The sequence below is a fragment of the Anthonomus grandis genome, chromosome 8 (assembly GCF_022605725.1).
Source record: "Anthonomus grandis grandis chromosome 8, icAntGran1.3, whole genome shotgun sequence".
Taxonomy (NCBI): Eukaryota; Metazoa; Arthropoda; class Insecta; order Coleoptera; family Curculionidae; genus Anthonomus; species Anthonomus grandis.
The window spans coordinates 11,454,738-11,468,589 of record NC_065553.1 but is presented as its reverse complement, the minus strand read 5'-3'; the positions used below and the strand labels follow the sequence as shown (position 1 = coordinate 11,468,589).

The following is a 13,852-nucleotide window of genomic DNA, read 5'->3' as shown; positions in this document are numbered from 1 at the left end:
ACCCTTTCCTTAGGATATACACAATCATCCATATGAAAAGCAATTTTTAAAAGTATTAAATAAACATATTTTGTTAATCTTGTGAGACCATATTCGATGCTGACAATTTTTTTCATTTTCAGATAGTTCATATGTAAGGCAAACAAATTATATATTTATTTCTTGTTCAGTTTTCTTTTACTTTTACGTTTATCTGTATCGAATTTAAAAGTATGAAAATTTAACACCGCAAGGATACATAATATTTGTTTGTGTAAATAAAAGAAGAAAATTTAAAGAAACTACAAAATGGTGAAAAGCGATGCAAAAAAACGAAAGACCCAATAAAAAAAAAGGGAAAGTGACATTTTTGAATGTTCCTTTATAGATAGGCAATAGTGGAGATCCAACCAAGATCATCAACCCTCTTTTAGCATTCGAATAGACTTTTCGAATAAGTACAAATGTTTTATACGTATGAGTTTATTCGCAACTAATTTAGTAATATTTTTCTTAACATCGTGAATATGACTGCTTACGACAGAAAAGTTAAAATATCAAAAGTAAAATATCTAGAAAACTTATTTGATTAATTTAAGCACTTTATTTTTAGGATTAGAGCTTTGGTTAAGGCAAATTCTAAAATAATAATAAAACGTACCTCAGGTCCTATTAAGTTATGCACTCCGAAATTAAAATAAAAGGTCTAAATCTACAGTTTCGTTTAGTAACGGTCAAGAACTTACATTAAGGTTAAGAATTGGTTACAAGTGTTTAATTTCTAAAGTCGTTCTTAAAAAAAAAAATAATTCACGTAATTTACGTTCTTAAAAAACAGCAATGGATACATATATCGGTAATCTATCCGTAGTGTGCACGTCTTGTATGATGTAAATTTTCGAAACTGTTGATCATATCTGATGATGACTGATTGATGTGATTGATGAAAAATTCAGAGTTTGAAGGGACACAAAGTCAATGGTCTCAGATTATGTTTATTTTCTAAAAAGCTATTACACGCGTTTCGCCCTAAGGAATCATCAGATCGGTAAAGCTATTCGTTTAACACCACAAACATTTAAGTTAAAATAAAAAAAAAATATTGCTGACGTTCACATTATATCCGGTTTCAAAACTAAATAAAATATAAGATTTTTTTAAATACGTGTAATCAATTCCTATTCTTATAATTAATTAATTATAATATAAATTTAAGACTTTCAACCAAAATTGTTATTCTTCTAAAAACTATAGGATTTATCTATACTCTATCTTTTAAATCCAATTTTGTAAGAACATGCCGAATGTTTGTATGTATTCGAAGTTAGTGAATTTATCCTTAAATACTGAATAAATAATTTTTTTTTTATTTCTTAATTTCTTATTTTTAATTTTCAGCCTTATTTTCGAGAACACGAAGTTCTTAAAATGATGGAAAAGTCAAAATATATCAATAATATCCAGAACACTCATTTTAGCATTTTATTTATAGAATCTTATTGCTAATCCGTAAATTCTAAAATAATATTAAAACTTCCAATTAGGTTATGCACAACTTAAAAAAAAGAGAAGCAGTTTTTTGAAAAACCAAAACAATTAAAAAAATATTTGAATATTTCAACTGATAATTATTAAAAACTATTTAAGATTTGTCCAAAAGCTATAGGGATATGCTATATATAGATAATTCTATAATTTTTTGATTTAGTTCAACTTAAAGTTTGATTTTTATTGCAGCATTAATGACAAAATTTGATACAAAAAGTTAAAAAGCAATAACTAATATTAAACAAATGTTTTAGAAGTTACATTATACATGTCTTGTCAAATAACATAAAAATCTACTAATACATATTTTAACTTCGAAGCAATGTATCTTACTAATTATAGCTACAAGTTGCTTACGTTTTTTTCGTAATTAAAGTAATCCATTATACCTAGCCAGTTTCTGTAAGGTTACCTTAGAGTTAATTGGAGGATAAAATCAAAATTATGTGTTTAGTCTCCCATTAAAATACGACCTCGATAAACTAATTAAATGCTCTTGTATTGTTTGTAGGTGTTTTAACGTGGTTCGCCTTTAGTACGTAATTATTATTTAATATGGATATTAAACTATAAGTCTGGGATTATAAATCTCTTTTAATTAGGCTGGTTATGAAAATATATTATCCTTCAAAAACTTTGTTTTTCTGATATAGTAAAAGTAAGTGTAGGCAAAAGGTTACGTGTCTAAATTACTAAGAAAAAATAATACATACCGATACTAGTTTAACTCTATAACACTGAATATCAGGGAACAATGTTACCTTCTAGACGTGCATATTACTACTCGTATTATAAAGACGTAACTTTTTTCTATTACAATAATAAAAAATTAATTTATTGTTAAATTAAATTACCCAAAATAATAAACTCGCAATCAAAAACACATAAATTTTACATTAAAAAAGAAACGTATTTAATTGTAAAGTTGTTAAATCGGCATGGCTAATAAACACCATTGTTTAGAATTTTTCAATTACGAAACTTTCAATTAATTTTTGAAATAGCAATTAAATTTTAGTACTTGTCAGCGGAAAATGTTCAAAATTTAATGCTCGGCACGCACTATTGTTAATAATAAAATCAAAAATAAAAATTATTAATGGAAAGCGTAGTTTTAATAAATCGACATCCCATATCTGCTTGTTGTTCAATCGAACGAGGCAAACATAAGATCTTCGAGCCATTATTTACAGAAAATGCGGCATTCCGATCATTTTCAGCATGTTTCGACGATACACTATTATTCTTCTCGTGTAAGTATACGGAATTCCACGTAAACGTAAATTTATTTGTACAGCCTCGGCCGACGTAGCTGTATAATGTACCATTGGCGATATGGGCGGAATATTATTGGATAATCATGATATAACTTCTATATGTCGGCTACAAATATTTAATTTTAATCCCTAATTACACTCACTTGGATGAAACTACAGGATATCACTTTGGTCATTTTTCTTTCTGGATTGACCATGTGGTTATCAAGTTCTTCATTTAAAAAGATCCTACATATATAAGTAATACACTTATTTTATTAAATTTAAGATTTTATTTCTAAAAGAAGATTATTAAACAGGTATTATAGTCTATGATGTTATGCATAAATTATAATTAAATAAGTGATTTATAATTTTCTCTTGGTAAATCTCGTAAATTCAAATTCTTATTAAATTTAGAGATACCAACAAATTGTTATTCTCTGAAAATATTTTCACTACAACTAGGAGAAAAAAAATATGATAGTAGGAATATTTAATTGTATCGATCTTTCATATTGTGATAATTATTCTTAAATTATATAAAGGCAACTATGTAAATATTAATTTTTACTTCTGGGCAATCTATTTTCATTTTAGTTAATTTTAATTTACTCATAATTCATGTTTTGAGTTTTAAATTAAGAGTAATACTTTTTAGGTTTTTTTTATATAAAAGTTATAAATAAAAAAAAGAAAAATATATTTATTTAATATTCTATTAGAATGTGTACCTTTTTCTTTTGCTTGATGTATGTATTTGATATACTTTTTAATGTGAATTTTTAATTGTATTTTGAAAAGAATGCTCTTTTTAAAAAATTCTATCTGACATTCAAAGGTTTAAGGCCTCTAATTAATCTGATTTGTTAAATACAATTTAGCTATAACGAGTTTTGAGAAGACGTCTTTGCGATGCTAAATGCGTAATAAATTCAAAACTAAAAGACTCCGAAATATTGACAATTTTTATTTATATTAATACTACAAAAGTTGAACAGTTTTAAAATAGTATTTGTTAACATATTATTATAGTTTTAATGTAATTTAAGTTCTTTTCTGGATAAACCAGAAATTTTTTATTATTTATTATATATATATTATTAATATTTTTTTTATTTAAAAATGTATATGTTATTCACTTTATATTTAATCTATTTTGTGGTTCCAAAGCTTTTCATATAAGGAATATCCTACATATGTGTATTTAATATACTTCTTTTATTGAATTTAAGCATTCATTTCTTTTGAGAAAGGCTCTGATGAGGCGCTCTTATAACATTTATAAAATAGGTTTCACAGCCTATTATGTTATGCATACACTTTCACTAAATTAGACACATGATCTTCTCTTAGAAAATCGATTAAATTAAAATTCATACTAAATTTAGAGATGCGAATCAATGATAATTCTCTGAAAACGTCTTTACTATCAAGGAAAAAAAATTACATGATATAGTAGTAATAATAAATTGTATCAATCTTTCATATTGTGAAAATGATAATATTTTTACTTGTGAGCATACTATTTACATTTTAGACCAACTAGCTTTAAGTATTAAGTTTTAAATTAGGAGTAATGCTTCTAAATTTTTTATATATAAAAGCTAAATATTAAAAAAAAAAATTATAGTGGATGATAATATTGTGTGAATAATATAGCATGATGTATGCATATTTTAACTTATTTAGAGAACTATTCTTCGTGCCAAAGGTCATCTTAAAAAAAATTATGTTTAGTAATACGTATGTATTTTATACTCTTTAGTGTGAATTTTGTAAATAATTTTTTTATCAGGTACATAAAGTACGTTTAATAAATGTTTTAATTCTCTAAGTAACTGATTAATTGAATATAAATTAGGTTTAATGAGTTCTAGTGATCCACGATACCAAATCTCCAATAATTTGTAAAATAAAATACTTTAAAATACTGCCAATATTTATTTATAATAATACTACAGCAGTTAAATAGTTTTAACATAGTATTGTTAACATAATATTTACAGGTTTAATGTAATTTAATTTCTTTTGAAAGTTATAAAAATAAATTAAAAAATAATTAAATAGTTTAAAATAATTTCATTATTTCTTTCTGGAATAATTCCGTGGTTGCCCAGCTCTTCATATAGGGAATATATATATCCTACATACATCTAATACACTTATTTTATTAAATAAAAGCTTTTATTTTTTAGAAGAAGAGCTTTAATTAGGGGTTCTTATAATAATTATAAAACAGGTATCACAGTTTATTATGTTATGCATATATTTTAACTAAATTTAGAGATACGAACAAATAATAGGTCTCTGAGAAACTTTTTACTCTACGATTAAATTACTTGATTAAAGCAGATACTTTAAATGATATTTGCCTAAAAATACAGAAATAAACGAATGTTTATTAATAAGATGTTTTCCAACTTTGCTTGAATAAAATAATAAAAACAAAGTATAAACTAAAAAACCAAACTCTTAAAATAGAACAAATAGAAGACTGTACCAAAAATCGACACAGTTTAAAAAATAAATTTTGTATGAAAATAACAATGATCTCATATATGTAAATTATCTGTAAAAAAACATATCATTTAGCCATATTAATATAGATGATTGTCGAAAGCTCTGATATACTAAATATTTCTAATGAAAAATGAACAAAAAGAGCTAAAAAAGTAGAACTCAAATTTTCAATAAAATTATATAATTTTTTTTTTGAAGTTTGTTTATTAGAAGTTTATTAGCAATTTAATAATTTCGTGCTCAACTAACACAATTCAAAAAAAGGTTTATAGATAGTTTATTTTCAAATTTGCTTAAATATTTTTTATTTTTAAATAAACAAGATCGTCCTAACAATCAGACAATGCTTTCTTAACACTCCTATAAAGTGCTGCCTCTGGTCAAAAAGCTCGGAACTCTTTAAGACGCTCGTTTCTTACTAGGCGTCGCGACGCGTCGCTTTTTTCTTATTAGTCTAACGTCGGCTATTTGGTCGCGTGCGTGCCTGGACATCTAGTGGCAAACCATGGAATTCTTTCCTAACTTTAACGGCGTCGATTTCCTATACGTATCGAAAGAATAGGAAGTTTGCGGTTCTGTGTTTTTCAAGAGGTGTCGACGTCTAGACGCTGAATATTTATGGGATATTTCTTTAATTTATATCAGTTTTTATAAAAATAAACCCTACTTAATTCATAACTAATTATCGGCAACACTTTTCCCTTTTCTTTTAGGTACAATCGAGCCCTTAAAACGCCTACTTTGAAACGATTAAAACCTTAAAACAACACCCCCAAGTTTGCCGCGGAAGGTCTCAAATTAATGTTCTCCGAGATTTCCTCATTTTGCTCATTTACACCCTCGTTAAGTAATAAAAGTCAATTAGTCAGATCGTGATTATAAAGCGGCTGGGTTTAAAGGGCGGCCAACTTTGCATAACCGAGGATGAAAGGGGTAATTAAAGGCTTTCGGGGGATATTAATTAAAAAACAACTGTTGCTTCGTCGCTTCTGGTATTTTAGAGGGATTAATTTTTTTAGACAGTTTAGAATTTTGGGTATACACGATCATTTGAAATGACGTGCTTTTAATTTGTTAATTACGATTTTCTTTAACTTGAATATTTGTTACATGTGATTTTATACAGTGTAGTGACTTTAACTGGAATAAATTCAGTTAAAACTAATCAAAATTTATCTCGCAAAATTCCTGAGACCCGTCGATTTTTGTTTATTTTTTTTCACATTTCAAGATAGTTTTTGTATTTTTTCACCTACAGGGGGGTCCAAATTAACCCCAACTTTTTTTTTCAAATTGAAAGCCACTTTTTTTAAACTCTCATTGAAAAGAGCCCTTTTTCTTGATTAAATTGCTCTATTTACTTTTGTGATTATCTAAAGGAGAAATACAAAAAAAAATAAAAACCATAAAATTATTAAAAGTTGCGTTTAATGTATAAGATGCTCAAAATGAGCACCATTTACTTGTTGGCAAAGCCCAAGACGATAATAAAATTCATTTCTGACATTGTCTAACACTTCTGGAGATATTTGTCGGATTTCTTGCCTAATACGTTCTTTGAGTCCGTCTAGGTTTCCTAGTTTGCTTATATAAATTTGACTTTTCAAATGTCCCCACAGAAAAAAATCAAGTGGGGTGAGATCGGGAGAACGTGCCGGCCACTCGATTGCACCCCTTCTACCAATCCATCTGTTTGGAAAATTGTCATCTAAATACTGGCGTATATTACGGGCATAATGTGGGAGAGCACCATCTTGTTGCATCCAGTTTCTTTCATCATACAAATCTGGATCGAACTGACTCGGATATAAGGTACGTAAGACTGGAACTAGTTCATGTTCAAGAAATTCTAGATATCTTTCCCCAGTTAAAGTATCATTGAAAAATATGGGTCCTATAACTTGCCTGCCAATTATGCCAGCCCAAACATTAGTTTTCTGGCGATATTGTGTATTAGTTTCCCTTACCCAGTGTGGGTTCTCGTCAGACCAGTAGCGACAGTTCTGCTTATTAATATGGCCAAGACCTTTCTCTTGACACATCCCTCACGTGCCCAACTTCTCGAAATCTGCTTTCAATTTTACTAACCGTACCTTGGTTAATAGGTGGCAAATCTGGATATTTCTGCCTGAATAAGTGGACAACCTCTAGCCGAGTACGACTTCTGTCCCCATAACCAATCATCATTAAGATATCAATCTTGTGGGATTCAGATAAATAAGGCATTTTTTTAATATAAGTTAACTTATTTAACAACTTGTTGAAATTCACTTTAACAGTGACACTACAACAATGTCAGGAAATGTCTCGATACCAATAAAATAAACAAACACGCCAAAAATTTACCAACACAAAATATTTCGAGACTTTTAATAATTTAATGGTTTTTATTTTTTTTTCGTATTTCTCCTTTAGATAATCACAAAAGTAAATAGGGCAATTTAATCGGGAAAAAGGGCTATTTTCAATGAGAGTTTAAAAAAAGTGGCTTTCCATTTGAAAAAAAAAGTTTGGGTTAATTTGGACCCCTCCTGTAGGTGAAAAAATACAAAAACTATCTTGAAATGTGAAAAAAAAATATACAAAAATCAAAACAAACAGTTTTAACTGAATTTATTCCAGTTAAAGTCACCACATTGTATAATTAGAAGATTTTAAGTTATTATTGTGTTTATTGGGGGCCTCTAAATCAACGAATTAACTTTAATTTAATTATCGTGTTTATGCCAACTGAACAAGTCTTAAGACTGTTAAGTGCCAACTTTATTAGAACTTGAAATAGTGATGGGTAGTGTTGGAATTACAGATTTGTAGAAATTGTAATACAGTAAACGAACATGATTATCGTCCCTCCTTGAACTTTTCTTTACAGTTGTGTAAAGAAAATCCTCAATTCCTGATAATAATCAATCATCCTTTATCTATATCTATTCAAAGAGGAATATTGATTTTTAATATAACGTAATTCGATTTTTAAATTAAGATGATTTAAAAAATTAAAAGTTTTATTTAAGTTTTTTTATGAAAAGCTGTACTCTTGCATTAATATAGCTAAATACCAAAAAAGAAGAGTTAGTAGCAAAAGTAAGTGTAAACCCCCAAATTATTTTCACTTGATTTGATCAAAACATAATGTTTAAAAATGAAATTGCAATAATCTAGTGATATTAAATCAAATTATCTTTTTTGCTAAGTGCGAAAAGAAGTTAAAGTTGAACTAAGGATCCAAGCACTTTTTCATCTTTTATCTATTAAAAAAGTATACAAATTGGTATACTTTAACACGTTAGCTGCCACATTTTAATTTTAAAATCTAAGACCATAATACCTAAAATGGTTTTTAAATTATTTTATTAAAAAGAGCCAAATAGGTCCATAATTCATAAACGATTTGTGCAACCCGAGAGGCAAAATTTTACATTAGATACATGGAATCATACTCTTTCTGTCTATACACATGCGAAGCTTTTTAGTGCAATTTCGTGCCTATATTCCTTAGTACTTATATGATTGCATAAAAGAACGTTTGAGGTCGTTTGTGTCATTTTTGACCAATGAAAATGACACAAACGACCTCATGTTCACATCTAACAAATGAAGCATTGAATGATAAAAAAGGAGAAGGACTTCAGGATTAGAATAAGATCTTAGATATGAGCGACGAGGACCTAGCTGATCCATTTGAAGACCATTCTCATGGAAACCATAATTATGCTTCTAGGGATTTTCCTTATCTAAAGATTCTTATGACTATATACAATATAGCAAAAAAAAATGGGAAGGTATATAAATAAATTAGTCTCCATGTTAGGATGGGTATTAACAAAAAAATCAAGCTATTGGTCCTAAAAGAAGATTTATAAAAAAAATATGGTAAAAAATGTAATATCAAGAAATCGCTTTGCACTTATTTTTGATGTAACACTTTTCTAATAACAATGAATGTGAGTGTTCGTCTTTTTATAATTAAACCACTTTTAGATTTTTCGTTGAAATGTTTTCAAACAGTAATTATACCTAAAAAAGATATTTATAGCGACAAAACCCTAGTTCATATTGGTGACAGATTTTTATTTAAACAGTTTATTAAGATGGATTTTATTAGAGGCGTTTTTAGTCTAATCCCAGAAAATTGATATACTTATAATTTGATAGTGCATTATGGCAGAGATGCTCAACCTGTGGCTTCATCTGTCATCATGGGCTTCATTTCAAACTTCACAGATTCAAAAAGAGTATTTTACACGTATAACTTGTACACAAGCGTGCAACTAGTTCAGGAATTAGCAAAACGATCAACTCATCTTGTTGGCACTCTCAAAGCTAATCGAAAATTAAATCCTCAGAAAGTAGTTCAAGCAAAATTAAATAAACATCTTATAATTGCTTAAAAAATTTACTGGAAATCATAATATTCCCACAAAAATATATAAAAGCTGTGATGACTTTCTCATACAGCCTTTGACCTATCTTTTTAATAAGTCAATTAGAAGTTTCCCCAAATGCTTCTAAAAAATCTGTAGATTATAGACTAATAATTATAGAATTATAGATTATTAATGTATTTTAAATTTCTAAGCTAAAATGTTTAAATGAATGATTCATGGAAATATATTTAATATATTTCAATCAGAATTTACCTAACAGCAATACTCATTCAAATAATCTACTGTTGCTTTTAGGAACTTATCAGAAAATCTAATTGCAAGGACCTAGGTTTACTTTAAGAGTGGTTTTATATTTAATATTCATTAATAACATAAAGCAAATAAAGCTTTGTTATAAAAACACAGAATTTTTTAAGGACTTTGATAGTACTATAATATTATTTAATGCCCTAGTAACATCTCATCTTAAGAATGCTTCTTTTTTATGGTTATCATAAGTAGAAATAAACACGAATCTAATAAAAAAAGTACAGAAAAGACTTTTTAGGCATAAAATCCATCAAAAACATAAAATCCATCCATATATGATTTCATAGAGTAGCATGCTTTAAGATTTTAATGTTGTGTCTTTGAAATGCCAAATATCATTTGAAAGTGTACTTTTTGTATGCTTTATTATCAATAACTTAAAATACATCTCGTGAGAGATACTACTAGTTTATAAGTAAGTATTAATCATTAAACCTTAAAAATATTTTGAGACCGAGACCGAGTATTTTTATATTGTCTATATTTATTTAAGTTTCCAAAAAACAGCTAATACTAAAAAGCTTATTTGAGCAGTATTAAATTAAACAATTTATTTTTTTCAGTAAACTTTATCCTAAGGTTTACTTAACCCTAGGTTTTTGTCAAAGCAAAGCCGATATAGCTGCATAATAAAAAATTTGTTATTAAACACAATCATATAAAATGCAGAATTAAATTTGACCTGAGCTCAGCGCAAAATAAAAATTTACTGATTCTCTTAATTTTTTCCAAGGTATCAAGGAAAGCATTTTCTATCCAAAGAAATGCATGAACAGGAACAAAACTTAATTATATTATAAATTGCTGAGATAATGCCATTTCTGAATTGAGTTATAACTATTTTTGAAATCCACTATGGTCCTATATAATATACCAAGAAAATGCATCTCTAACTAATCCAACAGTATTTTTTGTTTAGGTTTAAATTAAACTTTTTACGCAAGACAACATTTGTACAATCAATACGTATTTTAATTGGGTAGGTTTTAGTTAGATATATTATCATATAGAAATCCAAGGCTCTTACAATTTTATTATACCAACGTTTCGGCTTTTAAGGGACCTTTCGTTGTAAAGTATGAACGGAAGCATTTACAATTACTTTTAAAATGTTAAATAGAAGTCTAGTTTTGAAAAATGTATATGCACACAGGTATCTGAATCACTACTCAGTAATAATTACTTATTTAATTCAAATACCTGTATGCTTATATGTATTACAAGACAGCCTTATGGAATATTTTTAGAAAAATACTGAATGTTCCGTGTCTTATTTTACAACAAAGAAATAATAATATTTTCTTTGAAAATGATAAGAGTATAAACCAAATGAAGCTGATGTAACTAGAAAAAATTATATACTATATTTTAGAACCTGCACAGCTTGATGATGAAAAATCTATTCATACTGGTAAAACTCTTAAATTTATGTTTTGATATTTTATCGGTATATAAAAACTAAAATAGTTTGACTTAAATGAAACATTAGGTAAAGTGCCAGTATTATTAAAATATTATAGTATCTATAGTATTAAATTCTAATCTAAATTCACCTAGTCACAATTTTCTTACAAATGGTTGTTTAATTTTTTAACGATGACCTTGTTTATATTATGAATAATTACAATTAAAAACTAAAATGTATAATTGCAAGCCTAAAACATTACTCAAAAAACACTTATTCGACTCTGTTTTATTAAAAACCAATAAACTTAATATATTATTTTTAATATTTCTTAAGTTCTAGTGCACATCTCCATCAAAAGCGCTAGAGCGCTAAATTAACGCCGTTTTCATAATTTTATTATAGGAATCCCGCACAAAATTGCTTATTTATGCAAATTTTTACTAATTAGGCGTTTTGTTTTATGTAGTGTCGGTCAATTTGTTTTTAACGCGCATAAGTTATTTGATGGAATCTTATGCAGATCTACATATGAATTAGAACAGGAATGGACTGAAGAAAACTACAATTTTTAATAAAACGTCTAAAGATATAAATATTTTAATGTCATAAAAATTAAATTTTTTCCTTCTGTATATTTAATATTTAAATAAAGTCTTAAGACCAAAGGTTTTGGTTTCGTTAAGATATTCCTCCCTAATTAAAAAATAATAACAAATATTTTATATATGAGAAGAAAGAAAATAGTAAATAGATAAAAATAAAAGGAATCACCAAATTTTAATAAAGGCATATAATTAGAAAAACTTTTTAAAAATGATTTATTAAAATAAAGCTACAAAAGATTACCTAATATTAATTTATTAAATCTTAAGTTAATTTAATTTGTTATTTATTTATTATGGTTATGTTTTATTTTCTACGTCTCTATCACCTCTGAGAGTTTGCCAACATGTTAGAAAACTTTCTGCGTCACATCAATTTTTTAAAAAGGAGATAAATCTAAATGACCTATTTACAAAAATATATATATATTTAGTATAATTTCTATATATTTTTTTAAATGTTTACATTTTTTTTTTTCAGTACGGCTATTCATCTGATCAACATGAGTTTATGGAGAATAGCCGCACTCATTTGGGATATCTTACTTAGTTTATATGCTCCACACTTGATAATCAGAGACAAGTCAATGTGATTTATATCGATTTTTAAAAGGAATTTGATCAGGTCGATGTTTTACTACAAAAGCTGGAAAAGTAAGAGTTTCAAAAAAACAATGTTAAAACTTCTAGGATCTTACCCACTGGAAAGGCATTAATTAATCGAAGTAGAGAAATTTAAATCTACAAAGTATGTTGTTAGACCTGAGGTTCCTTAGATCTCAAATTTGGGTCGTTTATTATTTTTGCGATTTATAAATAATCTAGCAGAACGCCTTGAATATCAGAAGTTACTGTTTGCTAACGACCTAAAACTACTATTGGGTTCCTACTGTGTCTGAACATCTCACAGGGTCAGTTAAACTTACTAAATGAGTGGTGCCAACCAAGTAAACTAAATTGATATGTATATTATAATATTTCTAAATGTTTTATAGTTTTATATTCTAGGAAGTAGAATATAATAAGTTATCCGTACCAAAGTGTTTTCTTTTAAATTACCTTTATTGCTTTTTTAGCTTTATTAATTGTATATATTAGTGTCTAAACTAAAATAAAATAGTTTATTTTACAAAGCTTTGATAAAAGGATATTTGAAGAAGAATGTAATATTTAAGTTGCCCAAATTAAAGAGACTAAGATATTATTTATTTTATTTTCATTTGTTCAACAAAAATTAAAAAAGACTTTTAAATCTAGTAGACTTTTAAAATTATTAAATAAAAAATTAACTTTATAAAAGTTACTAGACTTTATTTAGGCTTCTGAAAGATATGCCAGAAAACAGCTGCCATAAATTCTATAATTTGGTCAAAATTTTTTCGTTAATTTAATTTAATTTAATTCAATTTATTGATGTCAATATGCCAGACATTTATATAAGTCAAAGCAGGTAAAATCTAAATACATAGATCAACTCATAAAAGAACAAATATTTAACTGTTGGGTAAATAATATGCTATAGGAGCTGGTACAATCACAACAAGAAAGCACCACTATACTCCCCCTGTGTATAATATGTTTTTGACAAAAGAAGTTTTTTGCATTTTATTTTAAATATAAATATGGGCAGTTTTCGAACAGGGTTAATTTGTCAAGCAAATGTATATAGGCCATTTCTACACCTCTCCATTATATGAAAACTCGGGTCAATTTTCTCTCCAAAACGTGCGTTGATATTATAAATATCTTGAAAAGGGAAATGCAGGATAAATGTCCACGAAGCGAAGATGTGTTGCTTAAGAGCTAGAGACTAAATTCCAGTAGAATATTCAAAATTTA

The 13,852-nt window shown here is 27.2% G+C and overlaps 1 protein-coding gene across 2 annotated transcripts in view; it reads right to left on the bottom strand.

Moving 5' to 3' along the window:
* The window catches only part of LOC126739158 (zinc finger homeobox protein 3), a 234,978-nt gene that overhangs the window by 142,846 nt on the left and 78,280 nt on the right, over nt 1-13,852 (bottom strand). Inside the window, exon 1 of one of the 2 annotated variants that reach the window (XM_050444703.1) lies at nt 2,241-2,294. The exons of the other annotated variant lie outside the window; for it this stretch is intronic. The gene's annotated coding sequence lies outside the window, so the exon portion shown is untranslated. Of the gene's footprint in view, nt 1-2,240; nt 2,295-13,852 lie in introns of those variants that run through there. 2 annotated transcript variants of the gene reach the window in all.